Below are 19579 nucleotides of genomic sequence, written 5' to 3' on the forward strand. Positions count from 1 at the left end.
TATATATTGCTTGAAAGCTCTGGATGTCTACTTTCCAACGCCATTAAGAGCGCGCCAATTGGAGTTCTGTAGCTCTAGAAAATCCATTTCGAGTGCAGGGAGGTCAGATTCCAACAGCATCAGCAGTCCTTTTGTCAGCCTTTTTCAGAGTTTTGCTCAAGTCCCTCAATTTCAGCCAGAAATTACCTGAAATCACAGAAAAACACACAAACTCATAGTAAAGTCCAGAAATGTGAATTTAACATAAAAACTAATGAAAACATCCCTAAAAGTAGCTTGAACTTGCTAAAAACTACCTAAAAACAATGCCAAAAAGCGTATAAATTATCCGCTCATCAATACGTACGATGATGTCCGCATACGTATGACATATCAGACTTTGAAAATGCTTATATGCTCTAAATATCAGTTTTTTAGTCCAAATTTCAAACATTTGTATCGTTTTTTACAAAATTCATTTTTTAACCATTCTTAAACCGTTGGAAAGATTGATAAATGAATTTTCATAAAAATATAGTTTTGTAAAATTTTCAACTCTGATGACCGAGTTACGGCCCGCCAAAATTGGCCAAAAATCTGTTGTAACCAAAAACAGGATTTACCAACTTTTCCAAAAGTTCACAAGCCAAAACAATTTTAACATCAATAAAAGGACTCAAAACCACTTCACACATTCACAATCCATCAAACTCAAACTTACTTTATTTACACATTTCAACTCAATTTCACACCTTAAAATCCTAAATTTCTACGATTCTATCAATCATTTCCAATTTTCACACATTCAATATCCAATTTCCATTCAAATTTATACATCATCACACAATACATTCACCAACTTACCATTCTCACTTTTTTCAGCCTCTAGTCCAAATTTACGGCCTTCGGCCTAACATCTATTAATTCACTCATAAATATGTATTCACCATCCAAACTATCAATTTTCACAACATATCAACTATGCAAAAATACACAATTCTCAATTTCAAATCATCAATTGCAACAACACAACACTACACATATCAATTCCAACTAAATACACAATTCAAACTTAATCCTAGAGGCATCTAGCCTAGGATTTTATACTACATTATATGATATTTAAATAAAACTTAAATCGTACCTTTAACGACGGTTGTTCACACCCAACACTTGATTCTCTCATCAATGACACCCAAGTTTGAACCTCCACTCCAAAGCTCACCCATAAGCTCCACAAGCTAATTCAAGTTTCCAAAGGGTACGTACCAAAATCATCCAATATTCTACTATACACAATTTCATACATACATCAACTTAGGGTTCATGAAACTTCATAAATCATAAGGGTTTCGTGATCTCTTACCTTAACCCATGAATTTTATTGATGAAAATCACCAATAGCTCATACTAGAGCACCTCTAAACAACCAAAATCACAAGATTTCTCAAAACCCATTCCTAAATTTTGAATTTGACATGTCTTGTGAAAATAGGGTAAGAGAATTCAAAATTCTTACCAATCTTTTTTGATAGAATTGTAGAGCATGAGAAGGGCTTCACGTGGCCGTAAACAATGCAGCAATCAGAGCGCCAAAGAAAAAGTTATGGTAGATAGAATGAACCAAAGGCTAGGGTTTCACTCTCATCTTTCTTCTCTTTCAATTTCAGCATGAAACATTATGAATGAGGGTCTTGTTGCTGAATTGGCCTTATATATGCTAGGTTTGGATCTAACTTGAGCCCAGTTCATATATATGGCTCGTTTGTCCCAATTTGAGCCAAAACCTTTAAGATTAGTGTTTTAATTCTACGTTTTAAATATTTTGACTTCCTAAATCATAAATTTTAACTTTTTAACCTCTTTTACTCATAATTAATTTTCTGAGGTGCAATACCAAACAGATCTCAGGCGGTACTGTCGGTCAAATTTTTAGTGCACGTTTTTACACAGAAAACTATGTTTTCCAACTCAGAAAAATTCTCTGAGTCCAAATATCATTATTAAATCTTCAAATTATGATTGCTAAATTTTCACACCCTTTTTGCCCATATTTAATTAATTACTCATGTAATTATGGTTTGACCGAGTACATCTTATCCACCTAATTTAAAATTTTGTTCTCAAAATTTAGTTACCTATAAATAATTGCGGGTAATCCTTCTTCATGTCTGTTTTCAACTCCAAGTATGTTCCTCAACACCTGATCGACTCCAAACCACCTTAACCAATTGGACTTCTTTTTCACGGAGCTTCTTAATGCTCACATCATCAATACGAACCAGAGTAACTTGGAAAGTAAGATTCTCCTTCAACTGAATAGTCTCGGGCTCCAATACATGAGTCGTGTCTGGAGTATATTTTTGAAGTTGTGAAACGTGGAACACGTCATGCAAATTTGAAAGATTTGGTGGCAAAGCCACTTGATACGCCACCGGAGCAATCTTTTTCAAGATCTCAAATGGACCAATGTATCGAGAATTCAACTTCTTTGTTTTAATAGCTCTTGCAATGCCTGTCATGGGAGTAACTCTCAAGAATACATGTTTACTGATGTGTGGAAAACGATCCAACACAAAACTCACCGGCAAGTGTACCGGGTCGCATCAAGTAATAAAAGTCACGGGAGTGAGATCGATCCCACAGGGATTGAAGGATTGAGCAATTTTAATTTAGTGGGTGATTTAGTCAAGCGAATCAAGTATTGGTTGAGTGATTTTGTATCCAACAATAAGTAAATAGCAGAAAATGTAAAGGGATAGGGATGAGTTGCAGAAATTAAAGAGAACTAAAATTAAAGAGGCTGAATCTTAAAGTGCAAGTAATTAAATGACTGAAACTTAAAGTGCAAGAAATGTAAATTGCAGTAACTTAAAGTGCAAGAAATATAAATTGCTTGAATGGAAAAGGGATTTGAGGACTGGGAATTCAGAATTTAAGCAAGGAAAATTAACTTGCAGCAATTATCAAAGCAAGAGATGAATTGGAATTGACTAGATCTCAAACAGAAATGAAAATTTAATTGCAGCAGTGGTTCAACAGAAGAACCAAAAGGAAAATTGGATCTCAGGACTCCAGAGACTAGATAGCAAAGTCTAGATCTCAATTACCTTCCCAGATCCAAGTTCACAAAGCAATTAACAAGAAATTAAAGATTGCAGCAGTAAGGAAAAGAAATTTAGCTCAGCAGCAGTAAGAAAATGAAATTTAGCTCAATTATGCAGTAGGAAAATCCAAGAGATCTTAAATGGAGATTGAGACAGAAGTTCCTCAATTCTTCACACTCAAGACTCAAAGCAAGAAAAGTAAAAAGTGCTCAAGCAAGAACAAGGAAGAAGAGAGATCAATTCTCCTTCCCAATTCTCTCAGATCTCAGTTCAAAGCTCTCAAAGGAAATGAAGTCTCAAAATGTAAAAATTCAAAAATCAAAAGAAAGGTCCTCCTTACATCAAACTATCTCCTATTTATACACTTTCTATTCTTGGATTTTGGAATTTGGATGGGCTTTTGATTTGGTGAAGAAATGAATTAAATTGGATTTTTAATCCAATTTTTAGCCCATGAAGAAGTTGGCTCTAGGAGGCTGCTCTGCTCTTGTGGAGGGCAGAGCAGGGAAATTATGCATGCGGCCTCATTACGTGCGTGCTAAGCGTGTGATGCACGTTCAAGATGCTACCGTGCCCTTGCGGAGAGCAGGGCAATGTGCGTGCATGCTTGCCTTCCGTGCGTCCAAGCTGCGTGCTCGAGCTCCTGGCCGGGCGTGCTTGTGTGCTGCCCGTGCCAAGAAATGCTGCCCTGCCCTTGTGGAGGGCAGGGCAATGTTGCCATTGGGTGAGGTCCCAAGTTCGAAACTTGGTGGATGCACACGCTGCCCCTTTTTCCTTGGTTTTCTTGGCACCAAAGTAATGCCTAGTTCCTTGCTTCCCCAAGGTCTTGTGTTCGAAACTTGGTGGAAGCCTTTTAGCCAAGTGTGGCTCATTTTCCCTTGTGAGTAGCGCTCATTCTTTCCTTCTTGTTCTTGGGTTTGAAACCCATGGGTGGCACTTGGAGACAATTTCCTTTGAATTATTTTTCATGAAAGCCCGATATTGCTCTTGAAGAGGGCAGGGCAGAGTTTTTCCTTCCTTTGTTCCTTGGCATAGAGTTGTGCTCCGCTCATATAGAGGGCAGGGCAGTGATGTTTTGGAAGCTTGGTTCATTATGCTGCTCTCCTGGAGGGCAATGTGCTCTTGTGGAGAGCAGTGTGGCTTCCTTCATCAATGTTGCGCCACACTTTTCCTTCTTTTACCACACCTTTTTCTTCCTTTGGCCACACTTCTTAAGCCACGTTTTTCTTCTTTTCTTCCTTTCTTCACCTACAAGAAATCAAAGCAACCAATCAAAGTATCTCCAAACTCATAAGGTTTATAATTCATTAAAAATTAATTAATTTTAGCTCAAACCTTATGATTTAGCATCAATTGAATGGTGGTTGTTTGATTTAAAGAAGTCATGCATTTTCATTCCAAATTACTTACTTAGGATGCAAGAAAGTGCATAAAGGCTAGTGAAACAAGTGAAATTAGCTTGAAAAATGGGTATATGATGACTTGTCATCACAACACCAAACTTAAATCTTGCTTGTCCCCAAGCAAGCATCAAAACTAAGAGAAAATGAAATGAACAAGAAGAGCAAACATATCCTTATTAGGCATATAGCAGAACTTGATTCATGGAGTTTTTATGCAGACAATGACAACTCAGTTATTGTTTGCTGTTACATAATATACACTTTTCCTCAAAGGCTTACTAAGCTTGCTGTTGCAAGGTTTACTCTTTACTTGCTCCCTTGCTAACTTTTCTTTTCTCATTTTGCTTAACAAGCTTATTATTCTTTGAAGGCTTGGTGTCAAATGTTGTAGTAGCCTTTGGCTTTATTTTTACTCAACATTTCTCCACCACAGACACATGGCTCACTATTTCCTCCTAGGATCATTGATGCCCAGTATCTCTTTGGATAACTAAAGGTTCTGTATCTAGGTTGCTCTTTATTGTGGACTTTCAATTGGCCATCCCAAATCAGTTGATCTACGTGGCCAGGTTTTGAAATACCCCTTAGAATTTACTTGTCCAAGCATATCCTAGTACAAGAACACTGATGCGCGAAATTGTGAACAATACTTTTCACAACTCTCATAATCCCCGGTCATGAACCCCAAGAACTTGGTGTTCAATACCATGGCATTACACAACTTCGCACAACTAACCAGCAAGTGCACTGGGTCGTCCAAGTAATAAACCTTACGCGAGTAAAGGTCGATCCCACGGAGATTGTTAGTATTTAAGCAAGCTATGGTCATCTTGTAAATCTTAGTCAGGCAAACTCAAATGTATATGGGTGATGAACGAAAATAACACAAAGGTAAAGATAGAGATACTTATGTAATTCATTGGTAGGAACTTTAGATAAGCGCATGAAGATGCCTTCCCTTCCGTCTCTCTGCTTTCCTACTGTCTTCATCCAATCCTTCTTACTCCTTTCCATGGCAAGCTTAAGCAAGGGTTTCACCGTTGTCAGTGGCTACCTCCCATCCTCTCAGTGAAAGCGATTGCATATGCTCTGTCACAGCATAGCGGAATTCATCTGTCGGTTCTCAATCAGGCCGGAATAGAATCCAGTGATTCTTTTGCGTCTGTCACTAACGCCCCGCCCTCAGGAGTTTGAAGCACGTCACAGTCATTCAGTCATTGAATCCTACTCAGAATACCACAGACAAGGTTAGACCTTCCGGATTCTCTTGAATGCCGCCATCAGTTCTCGCCTATACCACGAAGATTCCGGTTAAAGAATCCAAGAGATTTTCACTAGAGCCTTGATCGCTTGTAGAACAAGAGTGGTTGTCAGTCACCTTGTTCATGGGTGAGAATGATGATGAGTGTCACGGATCATCACATTCATCAAGTTGAAGAACAAGTGATATCTTGGAACAAGAACAAGCGGAATTGAATGGAAGAACAATAGTAATTGCATTAATACTCGAGGTACAGCAGAGCTCCACACCTTAATCTATGGTGTGTAGAAACTCCACCGTTGAAAATACATAAGCATAAGGTCTAGGCATGGCTGAATGGCCAGCCTCCCAATGATCTAAGAACTAAAATGTCCAAAGATGATCTAGAGATCTAAAGTGATCAAAAGATTTTTAATACAATAGTCAAAGGTCCTACTTATAGAAAACTAGTAGCCTAAGGTGTACAGAAATGAGTAAATGACATAAAAATCCTCTTCCGGGCCCACTTGGTGTGTGCTTGGGCTGAGCAATGAAGCATTTTTCGTGCAGAGACTCTTCTTGGAGTTAAACGCCAGCTTTAGTGCCAGTTTGGGCGTTTAACTCCCATTTGGGTGCCAGTTCCAGCGTTTAACGCTGGAAATCTTGAAGGTGACTTTGAACGCCGGTTTGGGCCATCAAATCTTGGGCAAAGTATGGACTATCATATATTGCTGGAAAGCCCAGGATGTCTACTTTTCAACGCCGTTGAGAGCGCGCCAATTGGGCTTCTGTAGCTCCAGAAAATCCACTTCGAGTGCAGGGAGGTCAGAATCCAATAGCATCTGCAGTCCTTTTTGGTCTCTGAATCAGATTTTTGCTCAGGTCCCTCAATTTCAGCCAGAAAATACCTGAAATCACAGAAAAACACACAAACTCATAGTGAAGTCCAGAAAAGTGAATTTTAACTAAAAACTAATAAAAATATACTAAAAACTAACTAGATCATACCAAAAACATACTAAAAACAATGCCAAAAAGTATACAAATTATCCGCTCATCACAACACCAAACTTAAATTGTTGCTTGTCCTCAAGCAACTGAAAATCAAATAAGATAAAAAGAAGAGAATATACTATAGACTCCAAATTATCAATGAAACTTAGCTCCAAATTAGATGAGCGGGACTAGTAGCTTTTTGCCTCCGAACAGTTTTGGCATCTCACTTTATCCTTTGAAATTCAGAATGATTGGCTTCTTTAGGAACTCAGAATCTAGATAGTGTCATTGATTCTCCTATTTAGGTATGATGATTCTTGAACATAGCTACTTATTGAGTCTTGGCTGTGGCCCAAAGCACTCTGTCTTCCAGTATTACCACCGGATACATTCATGCCACAGACACATAATTGGGTGAACCTTTTCAGATTGTGACTCAGCTTTGCTAGAGTCCCCAATTAGAGGTGTCCAGGGTTCTTAAGCACACTCTTATTTGCCTTGGATCACAACTCTTATTTCTCTATTTTTTTTTCGTTTTTTTCTTTCTCTTTTTTTTTTGTATTCACGGCTTTTTCTTGCTTCAAGAATCATTTTTATGATTTTTCAGATCCTCAGTAACATGTCTCCTTTTTCATCATTCTTTCAAGAGCCAACAATTTTAACATTCATGAACAACAAATTTAAAAGACATATGCACTGTTCAAGCATACATTCAGAAAACAAAAAGTATTGTCACCACATCAAACTAATTAAGCTAGTTTTAAAGATGAATTTGAAATCCTGTACTTCTTGTTCTTTTGTAATAAAAACAGTTTTCTTTTAAGAAAGGTGATGGATTCATAGGACATTCATAACTTTAAGGCATAGACACTAAGACACTAATGACCATAAGACACAAACATGGATAAACATAAGCATGAAAATTTCGAAAAACAAGAAAATAAAGAACAAGGAGATTAAAGAACGGGTCCACCTCAGTGATGGCGGCTCTTTCTTCCTCTTGAAGATCCTATGGAGTGTTTGAGCTCCTCAATGTCTCTTCCTTGTCTTTGTTGCTCCTCTCTCATGATTCTTTGATCTTCTCTAATCTCATGGAGGATGATGGAGTGTTCTTGATGCTCCACCCTTAGTTGTCCCATGTTGGAACTCAACTCTCCTAGGGAGGTGTTTAGTTGCTCCCAATAGTTTTGTGGAGGAAAGTGCATCCCTTGAGGAATCTCAGGGATCTCATGATGAGTGGGATCTCTTGTGTGCTCCATCCTTTTCTTAGTGATGGGCTTGAGGTCATGCCTTCTCAGTTGAACCGGCTTCCCTCTTGAATCTCTCTTTTATTGAACGCCCTCTTCACAAATGTCTATGAGGACTTGGTCCAACCTTTGATCAAAGTTGACCCTTCTTCAAGCCCACAACTTCATAGAAGTGGTCTTGATGCACCCTTGAGATGAATCTTTCCATCTCCCATGACTCGGAGGTGGAAGCTTTTGCCTTCCCTTTCCTCTTTCTAGAGGTTTCTCCGGCCTTGGATGCCATAAATGGTTATGGAAAAACGAAAAGCGACGCTTTTACCACACCAAACTTAAAAGGTTTGCTCGTCCTCGAGCAAAAGAAGAAAGAAGAGAGTAGGTGGTGGGGTTGGTGGGGATCCTGTGGGGTCCACAGATCCTTAGGTGTCAAGGAAAAGTCATCCCTGCACCAAATGGCATTCAAAAACACGTTTTGAGCCAATTCTGGCGTTAAACGCCGGGCTGGTGCCCATTTCTGGCGTTTAACGCCAGGTTCTTGCCCTTTCCTGGCGTTTAACGCCAGTCTGGTGCCCCTTTCTGGCGTTAAACGCCCAGAATGGTGCCAGACTGGGCGTTAAACGCCCAACTGCTAGCCTCACTGGCGTTTAAACGCCAGTGAGTTCTTCCTCCAGGGTGTGCTGTTTTTATTCCTGTTTTTCATTCTGTTTTTGCTTTTTCAATTGATTTTGTGACTTCTCATGATCATCAACCTACAAAAGACATAAAATAACAAAAGAAAATAGTTAATTATAAAACATTGGGTTGCCTCCCAACAAGCGCTTCTTTACTGTCATTAGCTTGACAGAGGACTCTCATGGAGCCTCACAGATACTTAGAGCCATGTTGGAACCTCCCAACACCAAACTTAGAGTTTGAATGTGGGGGTTCAACACCAAACTTAGAGTTTGGTTGTGGCCTCCCAACACCAAACTTAGAGTTTGACTGTGGGGGCTCTGTTTGGCTCTGTTTTGAGAGAAGCTCTTCATGCTTCCTCTCCATGATGACAGAGGGATATCCTTGGGCCTTAAACACCAAGGATTCTTCATTCACTTGAATGATCAACTCTCCTCTATCAACATCAATCACAGCCTTGCTGTGGCTAGGAAGGGTCTGCCAAGGATGATGGATTCATCCATGCACTTCCCAGTTTCTAGGACTATGAAATCAGTAGGGATGTAATGGTCTTCAACTTTAACCAGAACACCCTCTACAAGTCCATAGGCTTGTTTTCTTGAGTTGTCTGCCATCTCTAGTGAGATTTTTGCAGCTTGCACCTCAAGAATCCCTAATTTCTCCATTACAGAGAGGGGCATGAGGTTTACACTTGACCCTAAGTCACACAAGGCCTTCTTGAAGGTCATGATGCCTATGGTACAAGGTATTGAAAACTTCCCAGGATCCTGCCTCTTTTGAGGCAGTTTCTGCCTAGACAAGTCATCCAGTTCTTTGGTGAGCAAAGGGGGTTCATCCTCCCAAGTCTCATTTCCAAATAACTTGTCATTCAGCTTCATGATTGCTCCAAGGTATTTGGCAACTTGCTCCTCAGTGACATACTCATCCTCTTCATAGGAAGAATATTCATCAGAGCTCATGAATGGCAGAAGTAAGTCCAATGGAATCTCTATGGTCTCAGTTTGAGCCTCAAATTTCCCAAGGTTCCTCATTGGGGAACTCATTGGGGGCCAGTGGACGCCCAGTGAGGTCTTCCTCAGTGGCGTTCACTGCCTCTTCTTCCTCCCAGTATTCGGCCATGTTGATGGCCTTGCACTCTCCTTTTGGATTTTCTTCTGTATTGCTTGGAAGAGTACTAGGAGGGAGTTCAGTAATTTTCTTGCTCAGCTGACCCACTTGTCCTTCCAAGTTTTTAATGGAGGACCTTGTTTCAGTCATGAAACTTTGAGTGGTTTTGATTAGATCAGAGACCATGGTTGCTAAGTCAGAAGTATTCTGCTTAGAACTCTCTGTCTGTTGCTGAGAAGATGATGGAAAAGGCTTGCTATTGCTAAACCTGTTTCTTCCACCATTATTATTATTGAAACCTTGTTGAGGTCTCTGTTGATCCTTCCATGAAAGATTTGGATGATTCCTCCATGAAGGATTATAGGTGTTTCCATAGGGTTCTCCCATGTAATTCACCTCTTCTATTGAAGGATTCTCAGGATCATAAGCTTCTTCCTCAGATGAAGCTTCCTTAGTACTGCTTGGTGCATTTTGCATTCCAGACAGACTTTGAGAAATCATATTGACTTGTTGAGTCAATATTTTGTTCTGAGCCAATATGGCATTCAGAGTATCCATCTCAAGAACTCCTTTCTTCTGACTAGTCCCATTGTTCACAGGATTTCTTTCAGAAGTGTACATGAATTGGTTATTTGCAACCATTTCAATCAGTTCTTGAGCTTCAGTAGGCATCTTCTTCAGATGAAGAGATCCTCCAGCTGAGCTATCCAAAGACATCTTGGACAGTTCAGAGAGACCATCATAGAAAATACCTATGATGCTCCATTCAGAAAGCATGTCAGAGGGACATTTTCTGATTAATTGTTTGTATCTTTCCCAAGCTTCATAGAGGGATTCTCCTTCCTTCTGTCTGAAGGTTTGGACTTCCACCCTAAGCTTACTCAATTTTTGAGGTGGAAAGAACTTTGCCAAGAAGGCATTGACTAGCTTTTCCCAAGAGTCCAGGCTTTCTTTAGGTTGTGAATCCAACCATGTTCTCGCTCTGTCTCTTACAGCAAAAGGGAATAGCATTAGTCTGTAGACCTCAGGGTCAACCCCATTAGTCTTAACAGTGTCACAGATTTGCAAGAATTCAGCTAAAAACTGATGGGGATCTTCCAATGGAAGTCCATGGAACTTGCAATTCTGTTGCATTAGAGAAACTAATTGAGGCTTAAGCTCAAAGTTGTTTGCTCCAATGGCAGGGATAGAGATGCTTCTCCCATAGAAGTCGGGAGTAGGTGCAGTAAAGTCACCCAGCACCTTCCTTGCATTGTTGGCATTGTTGTTGTTTTCGGCTGCCATGAGTTCTTCTTCCTTGAAGAATTCGTTTAGGTTCTCTAGAGAGAGTTGTGCTTTGGCTTCTCTTAGCTTTCTCTTCAAGGTCCTTTCAGGTTCAGGATCAGCCTCAACAAGAATGCCTTTGTCTTTGCTCCTGCTCATAAGAAAGAGAAGGGAACAAGAAAATGTGGAATCCTCTATGTCACAGTATAGAGATCCCTTTAAGTGTTAGAGGAAGAAAAATGGAAGACAGAGGTAGAAAATTCGAACTTATCAAAGAAGATGGAGTTCGAATTTTGCATTAAGGAATAGTGTTAGTCCATAAATAGAAGGATGTGAGAAGAAGGGAAGTAATTTTCGAAAATTTAAGTAAAAGATTTTGAAAACATTTTGAAAAACACTTAATTGATTTTCGAAAATAAGAGTGGAAAAGAAATCAAGTGATTTTTGAAAAAGATTTTGAAATTAGAAATTAAAAAGATTTGATTGAAAACTTATTTTGAAAAAGATGTGATTAAAAAGATATGATTTGAAAACAATTTTAAAAGATATGATTTGAAAACAATTTGAAAAGATATGATTTTAAAAATTAATGACTTGCCTAACAAGAAAAGATATGATTCAAACATAAAACCTTCCTCAACAGAAAAGGCAAAAAATGTTCAATCAAATCATTAATTGTTAGTAAGTATCTTTGAAAAAGGAAAGAAATTGATTTTGAAAACATTTGATTGAAAAGATATGATTTGAAAAAGATTTGATTTTGAAAAACTTTGAAAACTTGGAAAAAAAATTGATTTTGAAAACAAAATCTTCCCCCTTTGCCATCCTGGCGTTAAACGCCCAGAATGGTGCACATTCTGGTGTTTAACGCCCAAAACTATACCCTTTTGGGCGTTAAACGCCCAGCCAGGCACCCTGGCTGGCGTTTAAACGCCAGTCTGTCTTCTTCACTGGGCATTTTTGAATGCCCAGCTTTTTCTGTGTGATTCCTCTGCAGTATGTTCTGAATCTTCAATTCTCTGTATTATTGACTTGAAAAGACACAAATGCATGGAAAAGAACAGCTTTTAATAATAAGGAATAATTAAAATGCAACTAAAATCAAATGCATGCAAGACACCAAACTTAGCAGTTTGTATACCATTGACACTAACAAAATGAGAATGCATATAACAAAACACTCAAGTCAATAGAATTCAAAGATCAAAACAAAGAAATCATCAAGAACAACTTGAAGATCAATGAGGACACATGCATGAATGCAACATGCAATTGACACCAAACTTAACATGAGACTCTAGACTCAAACAAGAAATATTTTTGGATTTTATGGTTTTGTGATTTTTTTTTTGTATTTTTCGAAAATTAAGTGGAAAAGAAAATAAAGGTATCAAAATTTTTAATGAGAATTCCAGGAATCACGCAATGTTAGTCTAAAGCTTCAGTCTAAAGGAATTAGACATGGCTAGCCAAGCTTCAGCAGAACATTGCATTCAAGAGCTAAATTGATGAAGATCAATCAGCTTTGGTGATGATAAGAGCATCACATTGAAACACTAGAATTCATTCTTAAGAACTCTGAAGAAAAAAAATACCTAATCTAAGCAACAAGATGAACCGTCAGTTGTCCAAACTGAACAATCCCCAGCAACGGCGCCAAAAACTTGGTGCGCGAAATTGTTAACAATACTTTTCACAACTCTCATAATCCCCGGTCATGAACCCCAAGAACTTGGTGTTCAATACCATGGCATTACACAACTTCGCACAACTAACCAGCAAGTGCACTGGGTCGTCCAAGTAATAAACCTTACGCGAGTAAGGGTCGATCCCACGGAGATTGTTAGTATTGAAGCAAGCTATGGTCATCTTGTAAATCTTAGTCAGGCAAACTCAAATGTATATGGGTGATGAACGAAAATAACACAAAGGTAAAGATAGAGATACTTATGTAATTCATTGGTAGGAACTTCAGATAAGCGCATGAAGATGCCTTCCCTTCCGTCTCTCTGCTTTCCTACTGTCTTCATCCAATCCTTCTTACTCCTTTCCATGGCAAGCTTAAGCAAGGGTTTCACCGTTGTCAGTGGCTACCTCCCATCCTCTCAGTGAAAGCGATTGCATATGCTCTGTCACAGCATAGCGGAATTCATCTGTCGGTTCTCAATCAGGCCGGAATAGAATCCAGTGATTCTTTTGCGTCTGTCACTAACGCCCCGCCCTCAGGAGTTTGAAGCACGTCACAGTCATTCAGTCATTGAATCCTACTCAGAATACCACAGACAAGGTTAGACCTTCCGGATTCTCTTGAATGCCGCCATCAGTTCTCGCCTATACCACGAAGATTCCGGTTAAAGAATCCAAGAGATTTTCACTAGAGCCTTGATCGCTTGTAGAACAAGAGTGGTTGTCAGTCACCTTGTTCATGGGTGAGAATGATGATGAGTGTCACGGATCATCACATTCATCAAGTTGAAGAACAAGTGATATCTTGGAACAAGAACAAGCGGAATTGAATGGAAGAACAATAGTAATTGCATTAATACTCGAGGTACAGCAGAGCTCCACACCTTAATCTATGGTGTGTAGAAACTCCACCGTTGAAAATACATAAGCATAAGGTCTAGGCATGGCCGAATGGCCAGCCTCCCAATGATCTAAGAACTAAAATGTCCAAAGATGATCTAGAGATCTAAAGTGATCAAAAGATTTTTAATACAATAGTCAAAGGTCCTACTTATAGAAAACTAGTAGCCTAAGGTGTACAGAAATGAGTAAATGACATAAAAATCCTCTTCCAGGCCCACTTGGTGTGTGCTTGGGCTGAGCAATGAAGCATTTTTCGTGCAGAGACTCTTCTTGGAGTTAAACGCCAGCTTTAGTGCCAGTTTGGGCGTTTAACTCCCATTTGGGTGCCAGTTCCAGCGTTTAACGCTGGAAATCTTGAAGGTGACTTTGAACGCCGGTTTGGGCCATCAAATCTTGGGCAAAGTATGGACTATCATATATTTCTGGAAAGCCCAGGATGTCTACTTTCCAACGCCGTTGAGAGCGCGCCAATTGGGCTTCTGTAGATCGAGAAAATCCACTTCGAGTGCAGGAAGGTCAGAATCCAACAGCATCTGCAGTCCTTTTTGGTCTCTGAATCAGATTTTTGCTCAGGTCCCTCAATTTCAGCCAGAAAATACCTGAAATCACAGAAAAACACACAAACTCATAGTGAAGTCCAGAAAAGTGAATTTTAACTAAAAACTAATAAAAATATACTAAAAACTAACTAGATCATACCAAAAACATACTAAAAACAATGCCAAAAAGTATACAAATTATCCGCTCATCAAACACCACAGGCATGTGTCCTAGGGTCCAAGCAATTGGTGTCCAGCCTTTATTCTTTGTTTTTCTTGCCACATTGGCTTTTTATTCTTCCTTTTCTTTCTGTTTTATTTTGTTCTCAAGGGATTTTTTTTCTTTACTGATAGGAACCTTTATGACAGCAAGCTAGCTCACACTTCAATGAAAATGACATTATGCAGCAATTATTTCATGAGTTATGCATTTAATCAAACACATTCACCACCATTAACTTCCATTCTAACTTATGTAACATTGGATATTTACTTTCTAATTCAAACAATTCTCTTTTATTCAAGCATATGGGAAACAAAACAAAATTTAGCTAAGTGATGAATGACAAACACATATGCAGACAAGCATTCTTATCAAACAATTCCACTTGCAACTAGATAAACACTTTAGCAGGACATACAATGGTTCCCAGAGTCAAAACAATTCACAGCAGCAAGGATTAAGTTTAGATACAACCTTTGAAGTTGCAGCCCTTTGATTCTTCCTTCTGTTGTGTTCTCTTTGAGTTAAGATACACAATATCTTCAATTGTTGACTAATGTCCTGCATAATTCTCAAAAGTTGCTTGCTTCTCAAGCCCTTAAGTGCATGGTTAGTATGCATAAATTGAGTTTGGCTCTTGGATTTATTTTGGTGTGGGAACACCAATCTTAATTGCTTGCCACTGCCTCTAATGCAACAAGTTAACCATATGTGAAACCTTGTGTCCTTGCTAAAGGTTATGAAATTAAAGCTAGAAAGCAGTTAAATAGTTGGATAATTTGTTTGATTACTTGGAGCTAGCATTATGCAAGAGGTGAGAATGTGCTTTTAAATGAGATTTTTGGTAGAACACCAAACTTAGAATCTTTCATTCTCCCTTAAATTGTTTTGGTGTGCAACACCAAACATAGCTCCTTGCAATGCATACCAATTATTCAACATTTTATTGAAAAAGCTATGAAAAGAAAACTACCTCAGGTTGGGTTGCCTCCCAACAAGCGCTTCTTTATTGTCATTAGCTTGACATCCTCCATTCTGCTGATCATGAAAATTGAAGATCACAGTGCCTGAGCTTGTCTTTCTTTACCGTGAACTTCCTTCCGGTTTCCTCTTTTATGACCTCTATGAGTTCTTGTGGAAGGATCTTAGTCACAGTATAGTGATCGGATAGCTGTGGAGACACCTTCATGGTTTGAATGTTTATCATTACTTTATCCCCTAGTGAAAATTTCTCAGTAGGGATTTTCTGATCTTCTTTAATTCTATCCTCTGTCTCTCCTTGTAAGACTTCCTTGTTGTATTTTTCTTGGCTGGTACTTTCTTTGTTCAAGGTTTTCTTACTTTCCTCTATGATCTTTTTCCATCCTTCCCTCTTTGCAGCATTTTCGTTGTTAGTTGGTTTGTCTTCAGTGGCTCTGGGGAAGGTATTTGCCCTCTTCTCACCCATTTCTGCAAAGTGCTTAGCCAGTTGTTTTATCTGCCTCTCAATTCTTTTGATTGAAGTTTCCTGGTTCTTTGTTGTCACCTCTTGGTGCTTCATCATTCTTTCCATTAAGATCTTCAAGTTAGTGATCCTCTAAGAGTCTTGGGAGATTGATTGGTTGTGGAATGTTAGGGGTTAGAAGGGTGGGTGTTGTGGTGGTGTGTAGTGGTTGTTGTTAGCATGATGGTATGTTTGCTGGTTTGTGAAGTTGGGGTTGTTGTAATTGAAGTCCCTTGGTTCGTGATTTTGGTACTCGATCCTTCTCCAATTGGAATGAGTTTGGAAGTGTATGTTTTATGAGTATTGGCTTTGATTGGCATTATTAGATGAGTGACATTGGTTGTTTGTGGTCATGGATTTGCCCTGGTTGAAACCTCTTTGTTCTTGATGTTGAGACTCCCCCATTCTCAGATAAGAATGGGGCCTCCATGGTGGAAATTGTGCATTCACTGCAGCAAAACGCAGGCATTCAACTTTTCTAGCTCTCGGCTCCATGTGTTGCTGGGTTTGATGGTGCATTTGATTGCTCAAGTTCGTGAATATATTCACTCCTTTAAGATTCATCACTTCTTTTTCTGAAATTGCATTATGTGGTTTCTCAAATGAGTGTTGGTTGTTGACTCCTTTGTCATTGAAATTTGCAATTCCTTGGGCAGTTGTTGTCACTTTGAGTAGGCCATCTGAGAAGTAGTCCACTGCCTTTTTTGTTTCTGGGGTCAATCCCTCATAGAAAGCTTGGAAACCCACTTTGTCAGTTGCTTTCTTGTATCTTTCCCATGCCTTGAAGAGTGGTTCTTTTTCTCCTTGTGTGAATGGATGTACCCCGTCTTTCAGCTTGATGATCTGTTGGGATGGGGAGAATCTGGCCAGAAATTTGGTAACCAAATCGTCCCAACTAGTAATACTTCCTTGAGGAAAGGTTTCGAACCATTGTGCAGCTTCACCCTTTAGTGAGAAGGGGAACAACAAGATATTATAAGTGTCATGATCTATACCATCGGTTTTGACAGCACCACAAGTCCTCAGAAAAGTGGATATGTGCTGTTGAGGATCCTCCAATGGATTTCCGTCATAGGAACAATTGTTCTTGATTAGTGTAATGAGTGGTGGCTTTATGTCATGATATTCTTCTTCTGCAGAGACTTCTTTTCCAATGATAGTCTTTCCTCTGACTTCTCTTCTTTCCTGTCGCATGCAAACAATCACAAGGAACAAACAACAGCACTCTTGAGAATTGAGTGCAGTTAGTTGAGACAAACTCTCAAACAGTTAGTGAGTTGATAGAGGCAAATTTTCAAGCAGTTAGTGTGTTAGTCAGAAATTAAAGAAACAGAAAAGAAAAAGTGCTTGATCTAGACCTCCACTTCACTTAATCATTGTCAATCTATTTCAATCCCCGGCAACGGCGCCAAAAACTTGATGTGTGGAAAACGATCCAACACAAAACTCACCGGCAAGTGTACCGGGTCGCATCAAGTAATAAAACTCACGGGAGTGAAGTCGATCCCACAGGGATTGAAGGATTGAGCAATTTTAGTTTAGTGGGTACTTTAGTCAAGCGAATCAAGTATTGGTTGAGTGATTTTGTATCCAACAGTAAGTAAATAGCAGAAAATATAAAGGGATAGGGATGAGTTGCAGAAATTAAAGAGAACTGAAATTAAAGAGGCTGAATCTTAAAGTGCAAGTAATTAAATGACTGGAACTTAAAGTGCAAGAAATGTAAATTGCAGTAACTTAAAGTGCAAGAAATATAAATTGCTTGAATGGAAAAGGGATTTGAGGACTGGGAATTCAGAATTTAAGCAAGGGAAATTAACTTGCAGCAATTATCAAAGCAAGAGATGAATTGGAATTGACTAGATCTCAAACAGAAATGGAAATTTAATTGCAGCAGTGGTTCAACAGAAGAACCAAAAGGAAAATTGGATCTCAGGACTCCAGAGACTAGATAGCAAAGTCTAGATCTCAATTACCTTCCCAGATCCAAGTTCACAAAGCAATTAACAAGAAATTAAAGATTACAGCAGTAAGGAAAAGAAATTTAGCTCAACAGCAGTAAGAAAATGAAATTTAGCTCAATTATGCAGTAGGAAAATCCAAGAGATCTTAAATGGAGATTGAGACAGAAGGTCCTCAATTCTTCACACTCAAGACTCAAAGCAAGAAAAGTAAAAGGTGCTCAAGCAAGAACAAGGAAGAAGAGAGATCAATTCTCTTTCCCAATTCTCTCAGATCTCAGTTCAAAGCTCTCAAAGAAAATGAAGTCTCAAAATGTAAAAATTCAAAAATCAAAAGAAAGGTCCTCCTTACATCAAACTATCTCCTATTTATACACTTTCTATTCTTGGATTTTGGAATTTGGATGGGCTTTTGATTTGGTGAAGAAATGAATTAAATTGGATTTTTAATCCAATTTTTAGCCCATGAAGAAGTTGGCTCCAGGAGGCTGCTCTGCTCTTGTGGAGGGCAGAGTAAGGAAATTGTGCATGCGGCCTCATTACGGTGTGCTAAGCGTGTGATGCGCGTTCAAGATGCTGCCCTGCCCTTGCGGAGAGCAGGGCAATGTGCGTGCATGCTTGCCTTCCGTGCGTCCAAGCTGCGTGCTCGAGCTCCTGGCCATGCATGCTTGTGTGCGCGCTTGTGTGCTGCCCGTGCCAAGAAATGCTGCCCTGCCCTTGTGGAGGGCAGGGCAATGTTGCCATTGGGTGAGGTCCCAAGTTTGAAACTTGGTGGATGCACACGTTGCCCCTTTTTCCTTGGTTTTCTTGGCACCAAAGTAACGCCTAGTTCCTTGCTTCCCCAAGGTCTTGTGTTCGAAACTTGGTGGTAGCCTTTTAGCCAAGTCTGGCTCATTTTCCCTTGTGAGTAGCGCTCCTTCTTTCCTTCTTGTTCTTGGGTTCGAAACCCATGAGTGGCACTTGGAGACAATTTCCTTTGAATTATTTTTCATGAAAGCCCGATATTGCTCTTGAAGAGGGCAGGGCAGAGTTTTTCCTTCCTTTGTTCCTTGGCATAGAGTTGTGCTCCGCTCTTATGGAGGGTAGGGCAGTGATGTTTTGGAAGCTTGGTTCATTATGCTGCTCTCCTGGAGGGCAGTGTGCTCTTGTGGAGAGCAGTGTGGCTTCCTTCATCAATGTTGCGCCACACTTTTCCTTCTTTTACCACACCTTTTTCTTCCTTTGGCCACACTTCTTAAGCCACATTTTTCTTCTTTTCTTACTTTCTTCACCTACAAGAAACCAAAGCAACCAATCAAAGTATCTCCAAACTCATAAGGTTTATAATTCATTAAAAATCAATTAATTTTAGCTCAAACCTCATGATTTAGCATCAATTGAATGGTGGTTGTTTGATTTAAAGAAGTCATGCATTTTCATTCCAAATTACTTACTTAGGATGCAAGAAAGTGCATAAAGACTAGTGAAACAAGTGAAATTAGCTTGAAAAATGGGTATATGATGACTTGTCATCATTTACCCTCTTCAAACTCTAACGGCTTTCTCCGTCGATTTGCATAACTCTTCTGACGACTTTGCACAGTGAGAATTCTGGCTCTGATTCTCTTGATTTTCTTTGTTGTCTCAGCTATCAATTCGGGACCTAGCATACATGATTCTCCGATTTCATACCAATACAAAGGTGATAGGCACTTCCATCCATACAACGCTTCATAAGGAGCCATCCCTATACTCGCATGATAATTATTGTTATAGACAAATTCCACTAATGGC

This window comes from Arachis hypogaea, chromosome 2, assembly GCF_003086295.3.
Source record: "Arachis hypogaea cultivar Tifrunner chromosome 2, arahy.Tifrunner.gnm2.J5K5, whole genome shotgun sequence".
Lineage (NCBI taxonomy): Eukaryota > Viridiplantae > Streptophyta > Magnoliopsida > Fabales > Fabaceae > Arachis > Arachis hypogaea.